The sequence below is a fragment of the Pinus tabuliformis genome, chromosome X (assembly GCF_031772625.1).
Source record: "Pinus tabuliformis cultivar Carrire ecotype Pingquan chromosome X, CPIR1, whole genome shotgun sequence".
Taxonomy (NCBI): domain Eukaryota; kingdom Viridiplantae; phylum Streptophyta; class Pinopsida; order Pinales; family Pinaceae; genus Pinus; species Pinus tabuliformis.
Window position 1 is genome coordinate 64,730,501 of NC_142308.1, and position 20,037 is coordinate 64,750,537.

Below are 20,037 nucleotides of genomic sequence, written 5' to 3' on the forward strand. Positions count from 1 at the left end.
GGGATCTTGTTTCTTACTCATTTTTATGATTCTTGTTTGATGTGATGCGGAATCACCTATGTGATGTACTTGTTGTCATGACTCATGATGTTGTGTTCTGAGATCCCTTTGTTGTATGTTGATGGGATGCTCATCGTGCATGAGTTTTGTGTCATACTGATAGGAATCTTTTGACTGAGAGTTCCTATAGTGGAACATCTCTTAGAGCCACTCCTGCGTGAGGGAATTTTCCTTGTATTATCATGACATCATCTCTATGTACATCATCACTATTGACAACACTTAATGCAACAGCCTACACCATCTTGACACTGGGGCTTGGAGACGTAGTCCCTCCTGGATGAACTCCATTGTCAACAGCTTATGTTTTTATGTTGCTGATGATTTTTCATGTTCCTCTTCTTTACAGCATGCACATGTATTCATTTATGTTTCTTTTAAAAAATGCAATTTAACACATCACGAAAGTAAAAGGTCTTGGAAGGGTCCTTCGTCACACCCGGATCTGGATCATCTGTAGTAAACTTCAAGTAATTTTTTAAAAGGAATTTAACAAATAGAAGAAATATCATCAGTTGTTGTAGTAGGAATTCCATTTTAGGAATTTTCACAAGGCCAACCGTACTTGTGGAAGCATCATTCTGTGTATGAGTCTAGGCCTCGCTATGTAATTATTACTTTGGGAAATAAGTTGTACATGATAGCTAAGGTAGTACCGCCTACCATCGTCTCTTTGATCTTTGCAAAGTAATGCAGTAAGATAATTTCTCAGACAAGGAAATTTGTCTTCCTCATGATTTGCCCTTAGGGAAAGAAGAAGATTGTGGCCACCTCCACGACCTTCAGACAGGGCTCCGCTGCACAACAACAAAGGATGGATAAGGTCATGGAGGAATACATGGACATATTCACCTCACCCACCCCTACATGGTCAAGTCAAGCACTCCATTGACCTGACCCTAGGCACGTCACTACCTAATGGACCAATATACCGATGCTATGTTCTGGAGAACAAGGAGATCATAAGGAAGATTCAAGAGCTGATGCAGAAAGGGGACATCAAGCCAAGTTCATCTCCCTATGGGAGCCCTATCGTGTTAGTACAGAAGAAGGATGGAACCTAGAGGCTTTGTATTGACTATCGAGCATTGAATAAGATCACTGTCTGGAATAGGTATTCAATCCCATGGATTGATGACCTTATGAACTAGCTCAAGTGTTCCAAATACTTCAACAAGATTGACTTGAAGTTCAGTTATCACTAGGTACCTATTGAACCCACCAAAGTATGGAAGACTACCTTAAAATCCAAGGAGGGCCTTTTTGAATGGTTGGTAATGCCTTTCAAGTTGACGAATGCCCTGCAACATTCATGTGGATGATGGATAACATATTGCGGCCCTTCACCAACTCATTTGTAGTAGTGTTCCTAGATGACATCCTGATCTTCAATCAGATCTAGGAAGAGAACATACAACATCTTCGACAGGTCCTCCAAACCCTACGACAACACAAATTGTGTGCCAATTTGGAGAAATTCACTTTTGGTATGACCCAGGTTCAATATCTGGGGTACATCATTGATGAATGAGGTGTGCATGTGGACCCAACCAAGATACAAGTTATTCGGGATTGGCCAAACCCAATCACTCTAATAGAGCTCCGCAACTTCCCAGGTCTTGCCAACTTCTATTGCAAGTTTGTGTTGGGATTCTCTCATATCACTTGGCCTTTGAGTGAAGTCACCAAGGGCAGAGTGAAAGAAAAGTCTTTTTGGTCTGAATCCCAACAAAATATGTTTGTTGAGTTGAAGAATTGCCTTTGCTCTGCACAACAGTTCACATTACCAGACCTACAAGAACCATTTGAAATTGAGACAGATGCCTCCAACTATATAATTGGTTCAGTTCTTACCCAATAGGGGCATCTAGTGGCATCTCACAGCGAGACACTTTCAGATACAGTCCAAAATTATCCCACTTATGAAAAAGAGATGTATTCCATTGTGCAGGCATGCCGACAATGGAAGCATTAATTTTTTGGGAAGGAAACGATCATCCACAATGACCACCGACCCCTGCAGTTTATAAAGACACAAGGAAATTTGTAGAATTATTGCCATAAAAAATGGTCCACATATCTGCAGCAGTTTCATTTAAACATCAATTACAAGAAGGCAACACCAATAATGTAGTAGACTGTCTTTGCCGACCATTGGTTATGGCGCTGACCACTGTGCTTGACTCTTGTGGGCATGAAATTTTGAGATGGCCACATATTTACAAGAGCGATCTAGAATTCAACAACACATACAAGATGCTCCTGGAAGGCAAGCAAGTTCCCGATTTTCACCTCTAGGGTGCACTGTTATGCCACCTGGGACACCTATGTGTTCCTTCAAGCGAGAGTGCCAAGATGGTTTGGGAGCCACACTACAGTCAGGTCGCTGGACATTTTGGAGTTGAGAAAACAATGGCAGTGCTATAGAAGTATTTTTATTGGCTGAACCTTTGATAAGATGTCGGGAAGTGCATCAGATCTTGCACTGCCTACACCATTTCCAAACCAACGATCAATAGACAACTCATATATACTCCTTTGCCTACTCCTAGTCGGCCTTGGAATCCATGTCCATGGATTACATGTCGGTACTTCCTTCTACTAAGCATGGAAACGACTGCATTTTCGTGGTTGTTGACAGATTCTCAAAAATGGCCATTCTGGCAGCGTACAAAAAGTGTATCACTGCATAATCCATTGCTAATCCCTTCTTTGAACGAGTGTGGATACACTTTGGGATCCCACAATCTATTATCCTAGATCAAGACAACAAGTCTCTAAGTATCTTTTGGTCGAGCCTTTGGTCAATGCCGGATACCAAGCTCACTAAGTCCACGACCTTCCATCCCCAAAGTAATGGCCAAATAGAGATCCTCAAGATGATGATTGTGCACATTCTGCACATGTACAACTCGAAGCATCCTTGCAGATGGGATGAAATCCTCCCCTATGTCCATCACAACTGCAACAAAGCTCTCCATAACTAACCTGGCCACATCCCCCTTTAGGTGGGGTTGGGATGCCATCCATTATATCCCATTGATGTAGCCATACCATTTGCAGCTACTCAGGCAGATTCGACTCATGTCCAATTTGAAGTTGATAGGGCTAACAACTTCATTGAGCGCACTTAACACATCTGCCAACAGGTCCATGACAGATTGGACATAGGCAATGCTAAGTACAAGTAACGTCATGATCAACATCGGGTGCCACATAACTTCCAGGTGGGCGACAAAGTTTGGTTACATTTGTAGAAGGAGCACCTCGCTGGGCCCAACCTTAAGCTTTGCCCACTCCGATATGGGTGATACCCCATCACCAAGGTAGGAGACAATGTTTTCGAGCTCAACATCCCACCATTCATCCTGCACCCAATGTTTAATGTGGACTGCCTTCGGCCACACTTTCTACCATTACTGGACACATCAGACATTGCATAACAACTCACACCAACCGAGAAAAACCTAGGTTAAAATGGAACAAGCCACAATTAATCGGATCATAGACACACAGATCAAGAACAGTCAGCAATAGAAGATACAACTGTATTGGGTTGTCAAAGCTGGCCAAATCCCACACTAAGGAAAGTGGCTCACTATGGACCAAGTTCAGCAGAAGTTTCCCCATCTCTTGGAGGCACTCAATGCAATGGTGACCATTGCTTCCTAAGGGGGGAGGACAGGTCAAGGTGGATATTGGTTTCCACCCACCTATTCCACTAGGATCAAAACCATTGTTTCTTTCGGTTTCATTAATTATAGCACAATTTCAGTTTCCTTAATTGCAACACAATTGATTATTTTTGGTAGTTTTTTGGGTTATGAACTTCCGGAGCCATTTTGGGGCCCTAAACATTGTTTTTTTGGAAAATAGGAAAACATAACTTATTTATTGTCATTTTCAGTCAAAAGTTATATTCCTCAGATATATATTTCGAACGAGATATCGTGCACGTCAAAAGAATATTGTATGCCAAAGTTATGTCCCTGGGAAGTTGATGTACCAATTTACCCCAAAGGGGCCCATAGTTTTGGTGCTTCAACTCCTAGGGTTAGGTTTTTGTATGTTTATGGTTTTCCATTGTTTCTCAATAAGAAATAGGCCTTCAAGATTCATTGTAACACAGTTCAGAGGCGTGTAGTCAAGATAAGCTACCATCGCTCGAGCTAGTTTATTTCCATTATGTATGTAAGCATATTTTATTTCTTTGATATTAATGAATGAAGTTTTATTTTTGATGTTTCTCCATGTTTATGTTTATAGATGTATTTTGTTGCATTCCTACATAATTCTGGATTAGTGGTATTAGAGCGGTCTTATTTTTCTTTATTTTTCTTTGCATGTCCCCAAGGAGCTCAGGGTATAAAGAGTTAGGGATCAAAATGGTTGAACCTTTGCAGGGCCAGCCTTGCAAACCTCCCATGGTGGAAGAAAAGAAATACGAGGGAGCAGGAGATCCTTTAAAAAAAAATTCTTGAGGAGGCCCTTGAGTGACAGAGGAATGTGATGATGGACAACTTTAACTAGACCATTCGGTGACTACCCATAGACGACACATCTTCATCCAGTAGCCACTCCGGTGGCGCCACTCCTTTTAAGGTACAAGTAATTTTTGACATTCCCATATTTGAAGGCCAAATAGATGCAGATGCCGTAGATAGATGGTTAAATATGTTGGAAGGATATTTTTCGGTTCATGACTTTTCTAATTGGGAAAAATATTACTTTTACACTCCTCAAAGTCGCTACCCATGTCAAGAACTAGTGGGAAACCTACTGTAAGAAAAAGGATGAGAGAGAATCCTCACTTTTCTTAGCCGCACCCACTTGGAATTGTTTCCGAGATGCCATCAAGGAAGAATATTACCCTATTGGGTTCTATGAAGATAAATACATAAAGTGGACCACATTGCAGTGGGGAAGGGACCAAGATGTCCCAGAGTTCACAAATGTTTTTCATGCCCTTCACACAAAGCTGGGTATCAAGGATTTTGAGTGACATTTGGTACTCAAGTACCACAACTATCTACATAAGTACATCCAGGTTGAAATAGAGTTCCTGGACATATCCTCGCTCGGTACCACATATTGATATGCTGTCAAGATTGATAAGAAGTTAAAAAAAATAAGTGAGACTTTGGATCTGCGATTCTGAAGCAAGGGAAGGGTACCCCCAAACCATACAAAAAAGGACAAAGCCAAGGTGGGGCGACCTAGGACAACTTGTTGAACTCGCACAAAAAGAAAAACACCATGAAGACAAAAAAGGACAAGGGAAAGTGGTGTGAGTTCCATAAGAGCCCCACTCACAACACGAGTGAGTGTCATGCAAAGCAGTCACTAGTGGTCAAGCTGAAGGCTTCAGAATGAGATGCATGTTCTAATTCTGAGTCAGAACCTGAAAAGGGGAATGAAAAAGGGAAGTAGATTATTGATGCAGAGTCCAGTGCCACCATTTCCACCCCCAAGATATAGAAGATTGAGCCTAAAGATCCAAGCGAGGGAGATCGCCTCTTCCACTCACAGATGTGGGTGAAGGGTTCCTCGTTGCAGTTCATTGTCGACAACATGACCCAAAAGAACCTCATTTCAGCAGAGGTCGTGAAGCGATTGCGCCTAACGACCACACCACACCTGTAGTCGTACACCATCAGGTGGCTTCACCAAGGACAATATCTTCGTGTCAGCGATAAGTGTCGCCTCCCCTACAACATCAAGCCCTTCACAAATGAGGTACTGTGTGATGTTTCTCCTCTTGAAGTTTGTGATGTATTATTATGCCAACTGTACTTTTGGAAATAGCATGTTGTGTATGAGTCTAGGCCTTGCATTGTCATTTTTACTTTGGGTAATAAGTCGTATATGATACCAGAGGTAGCACCGCCTCCACAGTCTCTTTGATCTCTGTAAGAAATGCAGTAAGATAATTTCTTAGACGAGGAAATTTGTCTTCCTCATGAATCGCCCTTAGGGAAAGAAGAAGATTATAGCCACCTCCATGGCCTCCAGACAGGGCTCCACCACACAACATCAAAAAATGGACAAGGTCATGGAGGAATATAGGGAAATCTTCACCTCACCCACAAGGGTAGTCCTACACTGTCAAGTCAAGGAATCCATCGACCTGACCCCGGGCATGTCGCTACCCAATGGACCAATCTACTGACACTTTGTTCTGGAGAATGATGATATCATAAGGCATATTTAGGAGCTATTGTAGAAAGGGCACATTGGGCCGAGTTCATCACCCTGTGGGAGGATGATCATGTTAGTAAAGAAGAAGGATGAACCTGGAGGCTCTCTATTGACTATCGCATGTTGAATAAGATTGTTTTCCAGAATAGGTATCTAATCCCACATATTGATGACCTTCTGGATCAGCTCAAGGGTTCCAAATAATTTAAGAAGATTGAATTGAAGTCTAATTATCACCAGGTACCTATTGAACCCTATGATGTAGGGAAGACTATCTTCAAATCCAAGGAGGGATTTTTTGAATGGTTAGTCATGCCTTTGGGGTTGACGAATGCCATCACAACCTTCATGCAGATGATGGACGAGATATTGCAACCCTTAACTAGCTTATTCCTAGTATTGTACCTAGACGACATCCTGATCTTCAGTTAGAGCTAGGAAGAGCACATACACCATATTCATTAGTTCCTCCAAACTCTGCGACAACAAAAATTGTGTGCCAATTTGGAGAAATGCACTTTTGGTTTGACCCAGGTTCAATATCTTTGGTACATCATTGATGAGAGAGGTGTGCATGTGGACCCAACCAAGATTCAAGTTATTTGGGATTTGCCAACCCCAACCACTCTAACAGAGCTTCCTAACTTCTTGGGCCTTGCCAAATTCTATCGCAGGTTCATCTTAGGATTCTCTCATATTACTTGGCCTTTAAGTCAAGTCACCAAGGACGGAGCGAAAGAAAAGTTATTTTGGTCCAAATCCCAACAGAAGGCGTTTATTGAGTTGAAGCACCGCCTCTGCTCTTAATGAATGCTCACACTGCTAGACCTGCAACAACCATTTAAAATTGAGACAAATGCCTTTGACTATGCTATTAGTGTAGTTCTTACCTAGTAGGGGAGTTCAATGGCATATCATAGTGAGACACTTTCAGATATAGTCTGAAAGTATCCCACTTAAAACAAAGAGATGTATTCCATTGTGCAGGCCTACTGACAATGGAAGCACTACATTTTGGGGAGGGAAAGGGCCATCCACACAGACCACTGACCCCTGCAGTTCATACAGACATAAGGAAATTTACAAAACAATCGCCATTAGAAATGGTCCACGTATTTGTAACCATTCCATTTGAACATAAAGTACAAGAAGGGCAGCACCAATAATGTCACAGATTGTCTCAGCCAACCACCAGTTAGGGTGTTGACCACTGTGCTCGACTCTTGTGGGCACAAAAATTTGAGATGGCCACATATTTACAAGGGCGATCCAGAATTTGGACACACATACCAAATGATCCTGGAAGGCAAGCAAGTTCCAGATTTTCACCTCCAAGGCACACTGTTATGCCACCTAGGGCACCTATGTGTTCCTTCAAGTGAACATGCCAATATGATATGGGAGGCGCACTACAGTCAGGCCGCTGGACATTTCAGAGTCAAGAAAACTGTGGCGGTGTTGCATAAGTATTTTTATTAGCCAAACCTTCGAAAAGATGTTGGGAATTACATCAGATCCTGCATTGCCTGCACCATTGACAATTCGACAATCAATATGCAATGCATATATACTCCTCTACCTACTCCTAGTCGGACTTGGGAATCCATCTCCATGGATTACATGTCGAGCCTTCCTTCTGCTAAGCATGGCAATGACTGCGTTTTCGTGGTCGTTGACAGATTCTCGAAGATGGCCATTCTGGCGGCCTGAAAAAAGAGTATCACTGTAGAAGCTATTGCTAAGCTCTTCTTTGAATGAGTGTGGGTACACTTTGGGATCCCATAGTCCATTATCTCAAATTGGGATAACAGGTTTCTGAGTACATTTTGATTGAGCCTCTGGTTAATGCTGGATACCAAGCTCACTAAGTGCACCACCTTCCACCCCCAAACTAATGGACAAACAGACGTTGTCAACAAGATGATTATGGACATTCTATGCATGTACAACTCGAAGCATCCTCACACATGGGATGAAAGCCTCTCCTATGTCTAGCACTGTTAGCACTCCTTAGTGTCCTAAGGTTGAGAAAGGAGATCGACGGAGGTAACCTCAAACCAATCTTTAGATTTGGTAACCAGCCCTACCAAATCATAGAGGGCTCTCTCAAGGATGTCACAGTCAATAAAGTGACTGGAGAGGAAATCAGATGTTAGGGTAGATATTAAGCTCAATGGTGTTTGAATTTAGGGTTTGTTGGATGAAGCTCAAAGGTCTAGGAACTTGGCTAGGGTTTCAAACGATCAATTGCAGAGATATAATGGAGAAAGGTAGGTATGATCAATGATAGAAGTAAGTTGTCATGGTGGTGCAGGGATGAAGAGGTAGAGGATCAGAATGAGTATGTAACCATGAATTCATTCATCAGAAGAAAGAACACTAGCATGAAAATCTCATCAAAACATAGCATATAACTTATGAATTTTGTTTAAACACCTATGAGATGATCACAAGAAAGCATAGAGATGGTAGGAAAAGAAATATATATTCAATTTGATGATAAATAGAGAAAAATACTGTCACAAAATCATACCACAATAATCCCAAGATAGTAGCTGCAATTGCTTGTTGTATTACTGCAAAAAATTGTACACTAGCTCCAAGCTATGATTGTCAAGCATCCAACCCTCACTATGACTTAGATCAGGCTACATATAGATCAAAAACCACTTTCTCCCTCTCATGTTTCGAATCCAGCATCATAGGAACTGTTTACAAGAATATCTCCAACCATACCTAAGACTAGGGAGGTTAGAAACCAACTCCCTGCTTAGACTAAAACCAACTTAATTGACTTTTACAAGCATTAATGAGCATGAATCTACACTAATTTGAAATTTTAAAGCTCAATGACATTTAATTACATCATAAGAAAAACTTAGAGGATAAATGACATCACAAAACTTGACTTTGACCAAGAAAAACTCGAAAATTTCACTTGCTGAGAGAAGTGTAGCGAATTTACTCAGAAGTGCAACAAATAGTTTGAGGGCACTTTTGAGTGAATTTTCTTCATCCATTTGCTGAAATTAAGATAGATATGGAAAGATTGGGATGTCTAATTATCCTTATAACCTTCAAGCATGAAAAAAAAACTGTCCAAGGTAGCGAAAAATAACTTTTCCCATGATTGCTCCAAAAGCGCAGTGAGGGGGTAAAAAATGTGGCAGAAACATGATATTTAGCATGTATTTTGAATTTTTCTATGAAAATGCAAGCTGACATGGAAACCAAAGTATATATTTGATATGTATAGGTCATAATATATCCAACCATATAAGGTTTTCCTGATTTAGTTTCCTTGGGAAAAAGTGCAGTGAGAGCTCACTATGCTTATGGTAGTATGAAATTGCTAGAATTTGCAAAAATGCACAAAAACTAAAAAAATTGCAAAAATTATTCAAAGTTGCCTCTAAATTTATCCTTTAAGTTAGTGAATGATATTTTAGGAAATCAATGATGCATCAACAAGCAAATCAAGGTTGTCCCTCTTCCTTAGTTTGATTAGGGTTTTCTTCAATGTCTTCTTCAAATTTCTAACCTTAATCTTGTTGATCCAGTTCTTGGTGTAGTAGTGCATGACTAGGTGTCTCTGAAGCTTGGTGTCCCTGTTAGCCTTCTTCAAAAGCTTCTCCAAGTGTTCATTGGCTCTGCGTAGCCAATACTCTCTGTCCTTTTCAAATTATACTGCAATGGTGCGTTCAATGCCTTGTTGACCTAGTGGAGGAGATGGCTCACTCCCTAGTGCTCCCTTTCTTTTCAGTCCTTTGGTTTTTGGAATCCTTGGCTTGATCCGAGGCCCCTTATCTTCAAGCTTCTCAAAATCTATCACACTCTTACCTTTATCATCATCTGCCACCAAATAAACCCTAGGTTTATAAAGAAAAAAATGATTTACCTTAAGTTTCCTGTTCTCCTACTGTAAGAATGCAATCGTGAAGTTTGCTTTTGCCAAGTTATCCTTAAGCTCTCTGATTTCTGCCTCTTTCTCTTGGATGATTTTCTCAGGTGACTTATCTTTCTCATGCCCTTCTAGGTCTGCGATGTGAGTATCAAAATGTACCTGTTCTTCTTCATTCAAAGGTGCATCATGATGATGTTCTGATGCTTCTTGTCCAACAGTAGGAGGCTAAACTATTTCTACAATGTCAGGAGAAAACACAAGCCTCTTACCTCTACTAAGTTTTTTTTCACCTCTTCCCTATGTATCCTTGTCACTAGTTTATTTGTAGAGCCAACTTCTTGAGGTCTTGGTGATCTTTCCAATGGTGAACTTTGATTGCTAGGTTGACTAGTAGCAGGAAAAATAAAAGTTGATTGCATGAATACCTCCCAAGATAATTTCACGAGTGGCAAATGATTCCAAACAATAATTTTTACCAATCCATGATTAAATAGGTTTTCTTGGTGATCTTTCCCTTTTCTCTGTACCTTCTCTGTCATCTTGACCAGGATTTTGTGTAGGTAATGAGGTAGGTTAAGAGGTTTGATGGCTGTGAAATGCATGAGTAGTCTTATGTGATACTGGTATAGCCTTGAAAACTTGCCCTCACAAGTAAAGTACTTCATGATCATATTCATTAAAGGAGAATACTTGTCAAGCAATTGTTTGAAGGGAAAAATGTGTTTGGGACCATTCTTGTTGGGTGGCTTTAAGAATGCCATGTAGTTCTCAATATCTAGATCCATCCCTTTGAACCATATTTATCCATGGTTAGGGATGCCAATGGCTATGGAAATGGCATCTACTGAAATGGTGAAGTCAGCCCCTACTATGGTGGCCTTATCCGTCCTGAAGTTGGTCGCAAAAAGGCTTGTGAATTTGGCATTGGAACCTACTTCTTGAATCTTCTCATAGAAAACTAGGTAGCCTACATCTTGAAATGATTTCTTGATGAAAGGTGAGGCCATGATTTCTTGGACATTAGTGGGCTCATATCTATAAAATTTCCCTCCTTTGTACTTTTTCTTCTTAGTGTTACTGGTTCCAGTCTCCATGGTAAAACACTAGCTCACAAGGAGGAAGGATAGGGTTTGACTTGGGAAAACAAGGGATTTGGGATTGTTTTGTAGAGGGAAGGGAATGAAGGGGTTAGGGTTTGTATAAATTTATGGGGAAATTTTGGGGGGTAGGGATCGATGTTAGGGAGTGTAGGAAAGTGGAACTTTTGGAAATGAGTGAGGGGAAGGGGCAAAAAACTGAAAAACACAGTCCTAGCTTAGGAAAATGTAGCATAGGCTAGGGTTTATGGGAAAGTGAGGGAGATGAGGGTAATAGGTATGGGAAAAACTTGGGGTGGGGGGTAAATAAAGTGTAGGGGAGAGTGATTGAGCATAAAATGTGAGGGTTTTACCACTGCAATGAAACAAAATGCCCTAGAAACAAAAAGCGCAGTGAAACCCTAGGAGAGGGTGTTTCATTAACTTTTTGTGAGAAAATTGATGAAAGAAGGAGTGGTGGAGGTCCACTTACTTGCCAAGGAGGTTTTAGAACCTGTAGTTGCTGAAGAAAACCTTTGTGATGGCTGATTTATCTCCCTCTTCAAAAGCGCAACGTTCTACCAGAAATGCGGTGAAGGCTGCCATAAGCGCAACGAAGGAGGATAATAGTTGACTTGGAGGAAAAAATTAGATGCTTTGGTGGCTAGAGTGCACTTTGATGGTGGAGAGATGATTCATGAGAGTGAAATGAGCGATTGGTGTGCTTTGCTGGTCTTTTTATACGCTGGAAGTCGATTTTTTTTTTATCAGGTCATGATGTGACACCACTTGTCTTTTTGAAAAATGAAATGATAAGCTAGTGTACTACAACTTTACAACTTTAGTATGCATGGTTACATCTTCATAAGGATCAAAATGTAATTTAGGAATCATTTTGGATCATTTTCCCTAATTACTACTCCCATAATGATGACCTAGGTGATGACATGACTCTTTTTGATGACTTGACCTAATAACGACACCTAATGGATTTACAAAATGATGATTTGGACCTTTGTACCTTGCAATATGAATGAACATGAGATGATGAGTGAAATGGTGATCAAGACACTTTACTGATGACCTATCACAAGGAGTGATGGCATGACCAAGATGGCATTTTGTAACCATGAAATGATGGGAGCAGTAATATACCTATACATACTAGCCAATGATCAAATTTTTATTTGAAAACTCATTTGAAACAATAAAAATTTGACCTAGGACACTACCAACAACTTTGAAAGAGTACATTTGATCACTGGTGACTCATAGACACTAACATTCACTCTAGCTGGGGATGGAATCTCCTTTAGGAGGTTTCAAGAACATCATTGACCAGGTAACGTCATCAATTGGGCAATGGAGTAAAAAAAAACAAATAGACCCAAAACACAACACTGAAATGATGAACTAGAAAAACATAGGACAGACTGAACTGAATTAATTTTCAAAATAACAACTGATCAGAAAAGCCTTAGGGCCTTGCCCACTGGCTTCAAAATTTCATGACAACTCCTTCACACTTTAGAAGCAAAATAAACTGTTATATAAAATGGAAATGAGAAATTTCTGAAGAAATCAAGTGAGGTAATGCTTGAGGAATCGACCACTGATTGGTCCTCCTCGTAGCTCTTGGCCATCTAGTTCTTCTAACAAGTAGGCATTTTGATCTCTTAAAGCTGAAATTCTGTATGGTCCTTTCCACAAGTTATCTAATTTACCATGTTTACCTTTCTCCTCATTCTGGGCATCCCATTGGAGAACAACATCTCCCAAACTAAAATCATCTGCTTTGGTTTTTCTGTCATAGATCTTCTTGATCTTTTCCTGAAGCTTTGAAGTATTCTGAAGTACTTCCTCTCTAGACTGTTGCAAATGAATCATCTGATTGATCCTCCACTGAGTATCATTGGGTTCACTGTGAACTTCTTGCAAAACATTCATCATCGGGACAATAAGAGAAGTAAAAAAAATAGTGTCCACTCCATATGCCAACTGAAAAGGTGACATACCTATGGACTTCTTAGTGCTCACTTTGTTTGCCCATAGAGAATTGATCAACTTTTTGTGCCAATTGTTCTTGTTTTCTTCCAACAACTTCTTGATGATATTAACCAATGATTTATTTGATGATTCAGCCAGCCCATTACCTTGCAGGTAATATGTCATTGAATGCCCATGTTTGATGTGGTACTTGTCACAAAAATCAATCATCTTCTTCAACTTGAAGGTTTATGGATTATCAATGATAATTTTCTATGGATAACCAAATCGAGACAAAATATTAGACTCAAGAAATTTAATTATTACTGCATTCGTAGCTTGTCTAGTGGGTATGGCATCAATCCACTTCGTGAAATAGTCAGTTGCTGTTAAAATCCACTTGTGTTGAGTTGAAGATGAAGGGTGAATCTCGCTAATGAAGTCGAGACCCCACTGCTGAAAAGGTGCTTGGACATAAATGGACTGCAAGGGAAGCGGTAACAACTTTATTTTTCCCCGAAAGATTTGACACTCATGAAAACTCATTACAGTTTTTAAACATCAGAAATAAACTAGGCCAATAATACCCATCTCTCAAGATCTTGTTTGTTGTAGTATTCCAATAAAGGTGATTGCCACAATCACCCTTGTGAAAGTCATTCATTACTTCTTTTGCTTCGCTTTCAACTAAAAAATTCAACAAAATCCCCTTGATCCTTCTAGAATAAAACATTGTCCAAAATACAATATCTTTGAGCTTTTAATCTTAATGATCTAGCCTTACTTTTCAACACACCCGATGGAGAATTCAAATGCCGAAGCACATAAACAATATTTGAATACCAAGGAGATGAGGTAAAAATTTGTGATACCTGAATAGATGAATCAACCAATTCTTCTTCGGACATTGCAGCAATAAGATTGATGTCTAGAACATGTAAATTGGACTCTGCCATCAACTTCGCTAAACCCTGCCCTTTGACCAACTTTGTAGGTTTAATTTCGAGGTCATACTCCAACATTTCAACAATCCATTTACCCCGTCTACCTTCAGGATCATTCTACATCAAAACATCCTTGATTGCAACATTTGGAACATAGGAAAAAATATGCGAATGAAGAATATACACCCGTAAATCATTCAAATCCTTTACTAGGGCCAAAGCATGTTTTTCAATGATATTATAACTTAATGTCACATCCCTTATGGTTCTACTGAAAAATGCAATTGGTTGTTCTGTTTTTTGGTATTTTTTCTACATTAGGACAACAACCAATGTGTGCTCAAAAGCAAATGATAAAATGATAAAATCCATAGTGTAATGAGGGATGATTAAGATGGGAGAGCAAGACAATGCAATTTTGACTTTTTTGAGAAATTTCCTTGCGTCCTCGGATCAAGTTACGTTGCTGTCACTTTTCCACATGTTAGTTATTTATCTTAGATTCTCAACAAGGTTAGGAATAAACCTTCTCAAGAAGTTGATCTTACCATTAAAAGACTGAATTTCCTTCTTGTTTCTTGGGTAACCGAATTTTTGGATTTCCTCGATTCTTGCAGGATCTATGCCGATGCCATATTTTGATATTATATGACCAAGTAATTTTCCCTCTTCCATGGAAAACAAACTCTTCTTCGGATTCTGCGATATGCCTAATTTCCTGCACCTCTGGAAGACTATCCTCAAATGATGCAAATTCTCTTCACCTGTTTGGGAGAAAAATGTGATATCATTAAGGTAAATAACCAAAAACACATCTTTTTCATTAGTGAAAGTGATGTCCATCGCTTGCTGAAATGTAGCTCTTTCATTTTTTAGCCTAAAATACATCTTGGCATACATGAAAGTGCCCCATGGTGTAGTGAATGTTGTCTTCGCTTGGCCATCAGGGTGGACCAAGATTTGATTATACCTGGAATAACCATCAAGTAAAGACATTCTAGAAGAACCCACTACCCTTTATAGAATGTGATCCATCTTTGGGAGAGGGTAATTGTATTTCAAGGACACTTTGTTTAGATTTCGGAAATAAATGCATAAACGAATTTCACTTGTCTTTTTCCTGATTGGAACCAAATTTGACATCCACTTAAAAAGGTGAAAAGGAACAATGATATCGACTTTATATAATTTGTTTACCTCTTTCTCTATGGATGAAAACAACTTCAGATTAATCCTTCTGAGCTTTTGGTGAAAAGGATTTTGATTGGGCTTGATAGGAATAGTATGTTGAATTATATTTTTATCATAAACCTTCAAATCTGAATACTCCCATGCAAACACATAAAAAAACTTAGCCAAAAGTGCTGCATACTTACCTTTCATTTATGGGGTTAAGGACTTTGACAACTTCACCATCTTTGGCTTCTTAGTTGTGCCAATATTGATGTCTTCAACTCTTGTTTCAGTGGGGACCAATGTCGGCTTCTGTGCAACATCATCATGATCGAAGAGCTCTTCCAAGGGTACAAGACCTCTTGGAATGGAATTGTCCTTCAGCTATACTACTTCTAATTCTGTGGCTTGAATCTCCTGATCATGCTCACAAAATACATCATCAATGTAAGAGGTGGCAAATTCTTCCTCGATTTGCAGAAAATTATTGATTTGCTTATCATCCTGAAACACTTGCCAGTGCCGGAGATTATTAGGGAAAACAAGGCAATGTTTAACATTAATTTCAAATTTTTTATTGGAATGTATTGGGATTTTAAACATGCTTTCAGTGGTGGCAAGAGAATCAACCATGAAATTTTGGTTTCTTGGAATTAGAGACAATGTATACTCAGGAAAAGTTTTGAGGATATCTAACACAACATTGCGATATGCTCGCATCCTAGGATTTTTGGCCTGGTATTCCCCCTTTACTTGTTTGATTACCAATTCAGAGTCACCATAAACTGAAATCCTTTTTTCACCTAGCTTCTTAAGAATCTTAAGATCGGTAATCAAGGCCTCATATTCCGCTTCATTATTAGAACAATCGAAAGCTAGTTTGTATGAACATACTCTAACATTACGAGGAATTTTACCTAAGTGATTCATTGGAGTACGAATCCAAATTTTGATTCCAGCTCCTTCCTTTCCCATGGCTCCATCAAAATCCATGATCCAAAGATCACTTTCCTCATCAGGAAGCTGAAATTTGGAAGACTGATTTTTATTTTTTGTCGGAAGATGATCCAAAGACACTACCAAGTCTATAATGAGACCAAGACACTTAACTCTTGCTGAGTCAAAGGAGTAAAGGTCATGATATGATTGGGTAATATCCAGTCCTAACTTGTCCATGATGGCCTTGGGCATGAGATTTTGGTCGAGCCTGTGGTCAATGCTGGATAACAAGCTCACTAAGTCCATGACCTTCCACCCCCAAACTAATGGAGAAATAGAGGTCGTCAACTAGATGATCATGCACATTCTATGCATGTACAACTCGAAGCATCCTCGCACATGGGATGAAATCCTCCCCTATGTCTAGCACAACTACAACAAAGATCTCCATAGTTCAACTAACCATAGCCCATTTCAGGTGGGTTTGGGATTCCAACCAGTATGTCCCATTGATGTAGCCATACCATTTGCAACTATTCATGCAGATTCGGCTCATGTCCAATCCTAAGCTGATAGGGCTAACAACTTCATTGAGCGCATTCAACACATCCGCCAGCAGGTCCATGACATATTGGACGGAGCCAATGCTAAGGACAATTAGCGTCATAATAAACATCGGGTACCACATAACCTCCAGGTGGGCGACAACGTTTGGTTACATTTGCAGAAGGAGCGCCTCGTTGGGTCCAACAACAAGCTTCGCCCGCTCCGATATGGGTAATACACCATCACCAAGGTTGTAGGAGACAATGCTTTCGGGCTCAACATCCCACCATTCCTTGACCTACATCTAGTGTTCAATGTGCACCGCCTTCGATCGTACTTTCTACCATTACTGGACATATCAGACATTGCAGAACAACTCACACCAACCGAGCTAAACCTAGACTGCATGAAACAGGCCATAATTGATCGAATCATGACACACATATCAAGAGCACTTTCCAATAGAAGATACAACTGTATCGGGTTGTCAAAGATGGTGAACTCCTTCACCAAGGAAAGTGGTTCACCAGGGACCAAGTTTAGTAGAAATTCCCCCATCTCATGGAGGCACTCAACACAATGGTGACCATTGCTTCCTGGTGGGGGATTGATCCAGGTGGATATTGGTGGCCACCCACCTATTCCACTAGGACCACAACCATTGTTTCTTTCATTTTCATTAATTATATCATAATTTTAGTTTCCTTAATTGTATCACAATTTACTATTTTTGGCAGTTTTTCGGGTCGTGAACTTCCAGAGCTATTCTAAGGCCCTAAATGACGTTTTTTGGAAAGAAGGAAAACATATGCCCTTAACTATGTTTAAATTTAAAAGTTATAGTCCTCGAATAGATATTTCTAACAAGGTATCATGCGCATCAAACGAAGACCGTATGCCAAAGTTACGATACCGGGAAGTTGATGAACCAATTTACCCCTATGGGGCCCATAGTTTTGGCTCTTCATCTCCTAGGGTTAGGTTTTTTGATGTTTAGGGTTTTCCATTGATTCTCAATAATAAATAGGCCTTAGAGCCTCATTGTAACAAATTTCAGGGGCTTGTAGCCAACACATCTCTTCTCAAAGATAAGCTACCATTGCCCGAGCTAGTTTATTTCCATTCTGTATGTAACCATATTTGAGTTCTTTGATATTAATGAAATGGAGTTTTATTTCTGCTGCATCTCCATGTTTATGTTTATATCTATATTTTGTTGCATTCTTGCATAAGTTCAGATCAATAGTATTAGAGCGGTCTTCTCTTTCTTTGTTTTTCTTTGCATATCCCCAACGAGGTTAGGGTAAAAGAGCTAGGGCTCGAAATGGTTGAACCTTTGCAAGACTAGCCTCGCAAACCCTGACAACCTCCCACGGTGAAAGAAAAGAAATACGAGGGGGCATGAGATCCTTTCAACATATTTCTCGAGGAGGCCCTCAAGCGACAGAGGAACGCGGTGATGGATAACTTATCCCAGATCCTTCAACAACTACCCACAAGTGATTCATCTTCATCCAATAGCCACTCTGAAGGTGCCACGCCTTTTAAGGTACATGTCAATTTTAACATTCCCATATTTGAAGGGCAGATAGATGCAGATGTTGTAGATAGATGGTTAAATCTGTTGGGAGGATATTTTTCGGTTAATGACCTTTCCAATCGGGAAAATATTACTTTTGCACTCCTCAAAGCTGCCCCCCCCCCCCGCCCCCCCCCATGTCAAGCACTAGTGGGAAACTTATTGTGTGCAAAAGGATGAGAGAGAATCCTCATTGTTCTTAGTCGCAACCACTTGGAATTATTTTTAAGATGCCATTAAGGAACAATATTAACCTGTCAGGAGATATGAAGATAAATACATAAAGTGGACCATGTTGCGGTAGGTAAGGGACCAAGATATGCCAGAGTTCACAAATGTTTTTCATGCCCTTTGCACGAAGATGGGTATCAAGGATTTTAAGTGACATTTAGTACTCAAGTATTGCGACCGTCTGCATAAGTACATCTAGGATGAAATGAAGTTCTTGGACATCTCCTTGCTCGGTGCCGCATATCGATATGCTGTCAAGATCGAGAAGAAGTTTAAACAGAAGAAGCGAGACTTTGGATTTGCGAATCTGAAGCAAGGGAAGGGTGACTCCAAACCGTAGAATAAAGGACAAAGCCAAGGCAGGGTGACCTAGGACAACCTGTCGAAGCCGCAAGCAAAGAACAACACCATGAAGAAAAAGAAGGACATGGGAAAGTGGTGTGAGTTCCATAAGATCCCCACTCACAACACGAGTGAGTGTCGAGCCAAACAATCGCTTGTGTCCGAGTTGAAGGCTTCCAAATTAGGTGCTTGTTCTGATTTTGAGTCAGAACTTGACAAGGGGAATGAAAAAGGGAAGTAGATTATTGATGTAGAGGCTAGTGCCACCATTGCCACCACCAAGATATAGAAGATTGAGCCCGAAGATCTAGAGGAGGGGGAGTGCCTCCTCCACTCACAAATGTGAGTGAGGGGTTCCTCGCTGTAGTTCATTGTCGACATCGAGAGCCAAAAGGATCCCATTTCAGTAGAGGTCATGAAGCGACTAGGCCTACCAACCACACCACACACGTAGCCTTAAACCATCGGGTGGCTTCACCAAGGACGAGATCTTCGCGTCAACCATCAGTGTTGCCTCCCCTACAACATCAAGCCCTTCACAAATTAGGTACTGTGTGATGTTTCTCCTCTTGTAGTTTTTGATGTATTATTAGGTCAACCGTACTTGTGGAAGCATTATGTTGTGCATGAGTCTAGGCATTGCACTGTTATTATTACTTTGGGAATTAAGTTGTACATGATATTGAGGTAGCACTATCTATCGCCGTCTCTTTGATCTATGCAAAGCAATGCAGTAAGATAATTTCTTAGACGAGGAAATTTGTCTTCCTCATGATTCACCCTCGGGGCAAGAATAAGATTGTGGCCACCTCCACAACCTCCATATAGGGCTTCACCACACAACAAAAATATATGGACAAGGTCATGGAGGAATACAGGGACATCTTCACCTCACCCACAGGGGTACCCCTACATTGTCAATTCAAGCACTCCATCGACCTGACCCTGGGCGCATCACTACATAATGGACCAATCTACCGACACTCTGTTATGGAAAATGACGAGATCATAAGGCAGATTCAAGAACTGTTGTAGAAAGGGCACATTAGGCTGATTTCA